Below are 9,282 nucleotides of genomic sequence, written 5' to 3' on the forward strand. Positions count from 1 at the left end.
GGAGCCTGTGCTCCGCAACAAGAGAAACCACGATAGTGAGAGGCCCATGCACCGCGATTAAGAGTGGCCCCCATTTGCCACAACTAGAGAAAGCCCTCGCACAGAAATGAAGACCCAACACAGCAAAAATTAATTAATTAATTAATAAACTCCTACCCCCAACATCTTCTAAAAAAATTTAAAAAAATAAAAAAACACCTGGGTTCTAGTCCTAGCTCTGCCACTTGCTATCTCAACTTTTTTAAAAAAACAAAAAACGATAAACTGCTGCACAAATAGTTTTAGTCAACTGAGAAATTAAACAAGAATGTATGTAGTGACATCAACAAGATGGTGGTATAGGAATTTCTAGCACTGCCCCCTCCCCAAAACATCAATTTGAACTATCCATGCAAAAAAATACTTTCACAAAGAGTTAGGCATTCCAGGTGAAGATTTATAGCACCCAGACAAAGCACAGAAATAGGCTTCAAAGAGTATGAAAGAGACAGATCCACATTATCCCCATCATTCAGCCCACACTTAAGCTCAGGGAGCCCAGCACTGAGAGACACACCATGGGAAAAGAAGAGTGAAATGAGCAGCTGAATTCACTGCAGACCCCAATGTTGGCCAGCTCTAGCACAAGGCCAACTCCTACAGCTTTAGGTGGGAAGCTCCCATTAGACTTCTGTAACTCATGCCTCCTGGCCCATCCCTGGACAAGCTGGCTCCCCTGGTCCCAGGCAGCTCCTGGGAGGCTCCAAACCAGACCCTGTAAATCTGGCCTCCTGGCAGGCATCTGCCAAACCAGTTTCCTGGCTGGAACAGCACCAGGGTGGCCCCCACTACCTATTCTCTAGACTGGTGCCTGCAGACCAGATATGGAAATCAAGCAACACACTCCTTAACAGCCAAGGGGTAAAAGAAGAAATCAAAAGGGAAATCAAAAAACATCTTGAAACAAATGAGAATGGAAACACAACATACAAGAATTATGGGATGTAGCAAAAGAAGTTCTAAGAGGAAAGTTATAGAGATAAATGCCTAACAAGAAAAAAGAAAGATCACAAATAAACAACTTAGCATTACAACCCAAGGAACTAGAAAAAGAACAAATTAAGCCCAAAATTAGCAAAAGGAAGGAAATAACAAAGATTAGAGCACAAATAGAGAGCAGAAAAACAATAGAAAAGATCAGTGAAACTAAAAGCTGTGTTTTTTAAAAAAGTTAAACAAAATAAACTTTTTTTTTTTTTTTTTGCGGTACGCAGGCCTCTCTCTCACTGTTGTGTCCTCTCCTGTTGCGGAGCACAGGCTCCGGATGCGCAGGCTCAGCGGCCATGGCTCACGGGCCTATCCTCTCCACGGTATGTGGGATCTTACCGGACCAGGGCACGAACCTGTGTCCCCTGCATCGGCAGGCAGACTCTCAACCATTGCGCCACCAGGGAAGCCCATAGATAAACTTTTGGCTAGATTAACTAAGAAAAAAGAGAGAAGACTCAAATAAATAAAATCAGAAATGAAAGTGGAGAAATTACAACTGGCATCACCAAAATACAAAGCATCATGAGACAACCATGAAAATTATACACCAGCAAATTGAATAACCTAGAAGAAGTGGATAGATTTCTAGAAACATACAACCTACCAAAACTGAATCATGAAGAAATGAAGAAATAGAAAAACTGAATGGACCAGAAGCAAGTGAGGAGATTGCATCAGTTTCCTTACCGATTCAATCCCAACACAGAAATGTTCAAGACCAGATGGCTTCACTGGTGAATTCTATCAAACATTTAAAGCCGAATTAAGGCTAATCCTTCTCAAACTCTTCTAAAAAACTGAAGAGGAGGGAGCACTCCCAAACTCATTTTATGAGGCCAGCATTATTACTTAAATACCAAAGCAAGATAAGGACACTACAAGAAAAGAAAACTACAGCCCAATATCCCTGATGAATATAGATGCAAAATTTTCCAATAATATACTAGCGAATTGAATTCAACAGTACATTAAAAGGATCACACACCATGATCAAGTGGGGTTCAGAACACTTGGATGCAAGCATGGTTCAACACATGCAAATCAATAAATTTGATAACCACATTGATAGAATGAAAAATAAAAATCTCAATAGTTGCAGAAAGAAGCTTTTGATATTTAACATCCCTTCAAGATAAAAGCTCTCAATAAATGGGTTATAGAAGGAACCTACCTCAACATAATTAATGCCATATATGACAAATCCACAGTTGACATCATACTCAATGGTGAAAGTTTGAAAGATTTCCCGCTAAGATCAAGAACAAGGCAAGGGTGCTCGCTCTCACCAGTTTTATTCAATATAGTACTAGAAGCCATAGGCAGAACAAATAAGCAAGAAAAAGAAATAAAAGGCATCCAAATTGGAAAGGAAGAAGTAAAATTTTCTCTGCAGATGATATGATCTTATATATAGAAAATGCTAAAGACTCCACCAAAAAATTGTTAGAGCTAATTAATGAATTCAGTAAAGTTGCAGGATACAAAATCCATATGCAAAAATCAGTTGTATTTCTATGTATTAACAATGAACTATCTGAAAAAGAGACAAAGAAAAACAATTCCATTTACAATTATATCAAAAGTAATAAAATATTTAGGAATAAATTTAAACAAGGATGTAAAAGATCTTTACACTGAAAATTACATGACATTGATGAAAGAAACTGAAGAAGACACACAATAAATGGAAAGATATGCTGTGTTCATGGATCAGAAGAATTAAAATACAAGAGGATACCAGGAAAATAATCACAAATAGAAGAAACATAATAATTTGAAAAAGATGATAGTATAGATACAGACCTAATGACGTGATCAAGGACAAACATTATGGAACATTTAAAACAATCTACAAGTTGAATACAGTAGAACAAAATGAAAGAGATATGGGTCTTAATGAATTGAGAGGACCCCATACTAACCCTGGACACACTACCTGAATGTGATACATAAACCTGTCAGATCCACTATTATTTTGCTCTGTTACAACTCCCTTGACAATACAGAATTGAAGATTATAAACAACTATATGATTAATCAAAAATAAAGCCTCCTTGATATTGAACTAACACAATAAAAGTCAACTGCCATTTTCCTTAACAATATTAGATAGATTGGTAGGCTAATATTGTAACATTATAAAATAAGTATCACATGTCACCCAGTATTAATATTCTTGTTAAAAGTAGGAATAAGAGGGCTTCCCTGGTGGTGCAGTTGTTGAGAGTCCGCCTGCCCATGCAGGGGATACGGGTTCATGCCCTGGTCCGGGAAGATCCCACATGCCGCCGAGCAGCTGTGCCCGTGAGCCGTGGCCGCTGAGCCTGTGCGTCCGGAACCTGTGCTCTGCAGCGGGAGAGGCCACAAGAGTGAGAGGCCCGCGTATTGAAAAAAAAAAAAAAGTTCCTTGGCAAGTATCAAGCCTAGACCCCAAAATGCTTTTAGGGGCCTAAGCAAGCTGAGAATGTAATATAACAGGGAGAACCAGAGTTACTTCATGCTCCATCTAAGGCATTCAAAATCAAAAAGAAAACACAAACACTTGTCTGTGGGCTGACGAATGGGCCATAAGTTTGTAACTCCCAAATGAAAGATTGGAACCAGAATCTGAAGCTTTTTCCTAATATAGTTGCTTCCTGACACAACGTCTATATAATAGATTCTTTGTAGATTTTGATTAGTGCGAAGTAGTTTACATATGAGTTGTGACACTCGCTTGGAGATTTCTTGTCACATATTTACATGTTCTGGATGAGAGTTAACTATAAATAATTGGAATATTTTAAAACAACTCTTTTTGGCTTTCTATAAGATGGCAAATAATTGTTTTCATTACATAAAATGAAATACCACTACTGAAGTAGCATTTTACCTGCCTAAGAAACTGGTCAGGTGCTTTGTTGTGATTGGTTAAGACACTTAGCAGAGAAGGATTAGCATATTCAAACTGAGGATTGTAGGTGAAGTCAGACCTAAGAGTCTCACTTTTTCTTTCTCCAAGTTGGTGGGCTTTATAGCAGTCAGTATACAAAATTTCCTTCCAGAAAATTCATCTCCTTTTTCAAAACTTCTAGACAGCTGAGGCTGTGGCTTTGGCTTTGGAAAAGTAGGGAAATGGCGTCGCTTGACCTTTCTTTCATTTTGGGGTGTAGGTGGCAGTACTACGCTGTTTCCTGTGACAGAGATACCATGTGTAAACTTTACAGGACTTGACACTGAACTAGTGACAAAAACAGCAGGCTGCCTTTCTAGGCAGTACCAAGTACCACTGCTCATCACAGGCACTGGGGCTTTTATCTTGCGAAGATCTTTACTACGTGAAGAGCTAGCTACGAGATTGCTGGGTTTTCTACATCTTTTGGAGTAGGTTGAGGAAGACTGTTTTAGTGAATGATGCTCTTTCTCCTCTTTGCTCTGTAGTAGGACATTGTAACTACTGGTTCCAGTTGTGAAAATGTCCTTTAGTATTCCAGGAGGTAAATGTGGCATGCTTCTTTTGCTGTCAATGATCAAGGACTCTTTTGCATTTAGAATAGACTTCTTAGCAAGTTCTTGCTCAGGCCAGTGAAGCTTTTCCGTTCCGCGAGTGGACTCCAGCATCGTCCCAATGAGGCCGCGGGCGGCGGGCGCTGGGGGCGAGGGCCAGACAGGAACCGCGAGGGCGACCTGTAGCCTGCAGCCATGCCTCAGATGCGGGGTCGCGGAGGAAGGTTGCTCTGGGCGACTGGGTGCAGGATAAGGCGGGTAGGGACACACGAAGACGTGCTGACAGAGAGCTGTGAGCAGCGTTCCCTCCAGCCCGCAGGTGCTGGAAGGTACTCTGTATAATGTTATTTATATGACACTTTGGAAGAGTCAAATAAAATTTATAATGACAACACAGATTAGTGGTTGTTCAATGCCCTGGTAAGGTGACTAGGAAGGGACACCAGGGAACAATGGGGATAATCTAACTTGATTTTTATGGTGGTTACATGACTGTATCAATTAGCCAAAATTCATCAAACTCTGCATGTAAAAGATGTGCATTTTATTGTGTGTAAATTATAAACCAATAAAGTTGATTTTGTCATGTAATATACAAGAATTTCTAGCAAATTTCAGTAAAAGAAAAATTGGGAGACGGTGGAGACTTTTTTTCCTACATTATTAAGCTACATTGTAATGCTACTATAATTAAAATTGTTTTCTACTATGCATATATGTAGACAGACAGGCAAGTGGGGAAAAAAGAATAGTTAGAAATTTATCTAAATACATAACAGAATTATAGCAGTAAATATAGGTAGAATTTCAGAGCATTCGGGAGAAAATTGCAAAGTAACATTGCTAGAAAAAACGGTTAAAAACCTGGTGAATATATAGAATTATCTTAACATCAAATTTTTGCATCATCAAAAATTCTGGTTGCATCAGAGACTTAAACATAAAAATGAACTCACCAAATTATTAGAAAATATACCAGCGTGTGGATGGTTGTGTTTAGCAAGAGACAAAACCACAAACCCCACACATAAAAATTGGTACCGATGGCTACTCTAAAGTAAAGTTATCTGAATAGCAGTAATATTACTGGAAAGAAAATCAATTTCAAAAACACAAACTGGAAAAAATTGCAATGTGTACAACAGATAGCATTAAATAAATAAATTCTGATTAAATAAAGCAGTAGTACCAAATGAAAAAACAAAGACCACAACTCAACAGAAAGATGGGCAAGATGTATTTTATAATAAATGAAATACAAATGGCTGTTACATGTAAGAAGGTATTTCCATATATAGTTTATTTGCAATGGGAATAAATCATGAAAAAGAATAAAAATTAAATGACTTCTATATTTATTTTTCTTTTGGTCACTATACCTCTCAATTATCTATGAGTATGCCTCACCTTCTATGCAGTAAATAACTTTTAAACTTTTTGTTGAATGATTGAATGAATGAATGTAGGGAAGTTGGGAGTGAAATTGATCACAATAATATACTTTGTATCAGTTAATTTTAATGTGGAAAGTAATTATCAAAATAAATATTAAGAAATATTTTAGAAAAGTTTTGGTATTTTGAATGATGCATTTATGGAGAGAAAGGGCAGATAAAATAGAAATAAAGAAATCCTTACAGAGATATTACCAATTGCCAAGTCTCTTAGTGTGTACAGCAGTATTGTTACAATTCTGTTTCACAAACAGATATGATCAGAGGGCTGTACTGACACTGGACAGGGCAATGAAGGTGCCTGAAGCTACTACAACCTCCCTCCAGTAGATTGATGAGTATGTTGAACTTATGGAACTCATACAGTAGATTCCATGGTGAATGTAAGGGCTGATTTAGTGATTTAAAACTAATTCCTACACTTGAGCTTGAAACTAAGTTTAATTGTCATCTACCAGCTTTGGAAATGTGCAAGGCCCATGAGATTTCAACAAATTACAGCTATAAAAAGTGACCACATAGAAATTGACTTGATAAGGACTTATGATGAGTTTCTGAGTTAGTTCAATAGCGATCCTTGTCATGATTCGGTAGTGAGATGTATATATGCTCAGACATAGATGCCAACCAAAATTATATTTGAGATGTGAAACAAAAGAAAACATTAATTGGCTAAGAAGATCCATTTTATCATACTGACAATGATATGTCATTCTATCTTTTTTCTTTTTCACTCCACCAAAATGTATAATGAATACATTTACATGTGATAAAGGAAAGAATAATGTGAATTGCAATCATGTAGCCAATTGAATTGTGCTTATTTCAAAAATGAAAAATAACACCCTTAATCCCACATTGAGTCCACTTAATGAGAAAGCTGGCAAGTAGACATTTTTGTTTAAAGTCCCAAAGATTTCACCAGTGTGACATTTTGGAATATCTGCTGACTACTTAACTTGCCAAATAATTGAGAATGAGAAAACTGTCAAAATGGGGGTTTCTAGAGATTTAAAATGAAAAGAAAGGTATAGATTTTTAAAATATACTATTTCATGTTATCGGTTTTTATCAGCGAATCAAAGACATATGATTATCCTTTCATTTGCATGGTCTCAACATCTGTTTAATAATTCAAAGTCAATTTGATAGGTTGATAATAGTCTGTGGCATGTTTGAGCCTGGTATGGGTGTCACATCATAATGGGACACTAGTGAAGTGGTCTTTTCTCTGATCCTGACATTAGAATTCTTACTTGACATGTGCATGTCACTTGGGGGGGACGAGTGACACTCTCATCCATTTGTCACGGTGATACAGTGCCCAATCCTTGGTCAGTTGAAGTATTTCTCTATAGTTTAAATAATGACTTCTTGCTTTTTGATTTTTAAAGTGATTTTAATGCTCACAAGTTTGACAACTAGCCACTTCAAAAATTCAAATACTCTGGAAATAAGTACAGGGAATATTGTATCAACTAGTGCATGTCTTTTATTTTTTAAATATCACAAAATGGCCAGTGGATGTAAGTTAAACAGTGAGTATTCTACAGTCATTTTTTTGTTATTGTTGAGATTACTTACAAAAGCAGCAATAATGGCGATGTGAGGATGGATTCTGTTACCTATGGGCTTTCCCCTAGGGAAATGGAATAGAACAACAAATTCAGGAGATGTTATTGGCAGTTTTATGACATATTTCCATAAATAATAAAAAGCATCTAAGACATGCAGGCAGAACTGTTCTGTGACATTCAAGGAAACCTCTTGTTCTAAAATTATGAAAAAAGTCACTTCACACATTTGTGTTCATTGTTAGGTGGATAATTTTGGTGGGGAAATGTTCATTGAGGAGAAACAAAAGCAATGTATTTTGTTAAATCCTTGAAAATTTAAAAGTATGCTAAAATTTTAGTTCTTTGAGTGAGTTGGTACGTCTTTTCTGATATTTGTAGCCATGTTCCTAATCAATCAATACAAATTTTTCTATAAACTGTACATTTTTGAATACTGCATGAATTAATTCAACATATTCAGTGTATTTGGGTACCATTGTTTACTACAATGCAATAAGTTATTATTTCATAGTATGGCCTTATTACTTCTTAATGGATGGGTTTAGTATTATTCTACTCAGTGCTGCCCAGCAGTGTCAAAGGAGCTTGTAATCACACCCGCAGAGCCAGAGGCACCAGAAAAGATTAAGAGAAAAGGCAGTCCCTCTGTGTTGAAATGAATGACCTTGTTCTACTATTCATCAGCAAGTGGTGGGGGATCATCATTAATTTTAGTTCATATGTTTTTTGCTTCTACTTTAAATCCCTTCTTGACACCTCTTGAGAGTATATGAATTATTATATCAGCAGGTATGAGGTACTGAAGCATGCAGTCTCATGCAGGGAGAAATCAAGCAGTTGAACCATTAAAATTAATGCAAATAGTCTGTTTCTATTTAAGAAAGAAAAGAGGGGAATCTTGAGGAAGAATTATACATAGTATAACAGAATTGTCTATAAACTACTCTTAAAAGTACATATTGCTTTAATCCAAAATAATTACATTGTTTTGCAATATCAACTTTCTTTTCATGTGTATTAATTCATTACAAATTAGCTATAAAAAGACCAGTCCTAAACTCTAAATTTACTTTTATTTCCCTTTCCTATCAATACAAGGTGTTTTTACAACCTGTTTTCCATCAGGCCAAAAGGAATTTTTGAAATCCATTTCCTTATACTTGTAATTCTGTGTTTTAAATAATGTAACCCATACCAACCAGAGAGAAATGAAAGATTCTTTGAAGCATTGCACACCTCCTCTTGAGTGTCTGCAGCAGGAAGATCCAACCCATAGTCAGAAAGGGTTTCTCTACATCTATCTTAAAGCATTACTGCCAAAACTTCAGGTTCTATTCTTGGGAAAGAGGAAAAAAATTCTCTATTTATCACAAAACATATTAAATCATCTTTTATATCACTGCTAAGAATCTTTTCACAGAACATAGTAATCTTTTGTAGAGTTCTCACAGTCTAACATTCTTTGACTCTTTTTCTCAAATGCTGTGTTCGCCAATTTCCTCCTTACTTATTGCCACATAACATGGCAATGTCCAAGATGTGTATTTCCAGTGCAAGCTGTTTATACATACAGTTTGGTTAGGTGGAATTTATTCTTCATGTGGTGTTTAAACCTGGGTTCTAGTTTAGCTATGTTTCCCTCCAGCAATCTATAGCCTTTCCACATCTTGATATCTTCATATTAAAAGTGATCAATAGCTTCTGTCTTTTTCTTAAAATATATGAAGTAAGTGTAT

General features: G+C 36.5%; 1 pseudogene; it reads right to left on the reverse strand.

Annotated features, from left to right (window-relative positions):
- Nucleotides 1–3,811: 3,811 nt before the first annotated feature.
- On the reverse strand, nt 3,812–4,629 carry LOC113619282 (uncharacterized protein KIAA0895 pseudogene; annotated as a pseudogene).
- Nucleotides 4,630–9,282: the final 4,653 nt, after the last annotated feature.

The sequence above is a fragment of the Aethalodelphis obliquidens genome, unplaced genomic scaffold (assembly GCF_003676395.1).
Source record: "Aethalodelphis obliquidens isolate GAN/ISIS:26980383/991018 unplaced genomic scaffold, ASM367639v1 scaffold6, whole genome shotgun sequence".
Classification (NCBI taxonomy): Eukaryota; Metazoa; Chordata; class Mammalia; order Artiodactyla; family Delphinidae; genus Aethalodelphis; species Aethalodelphis obliquidens.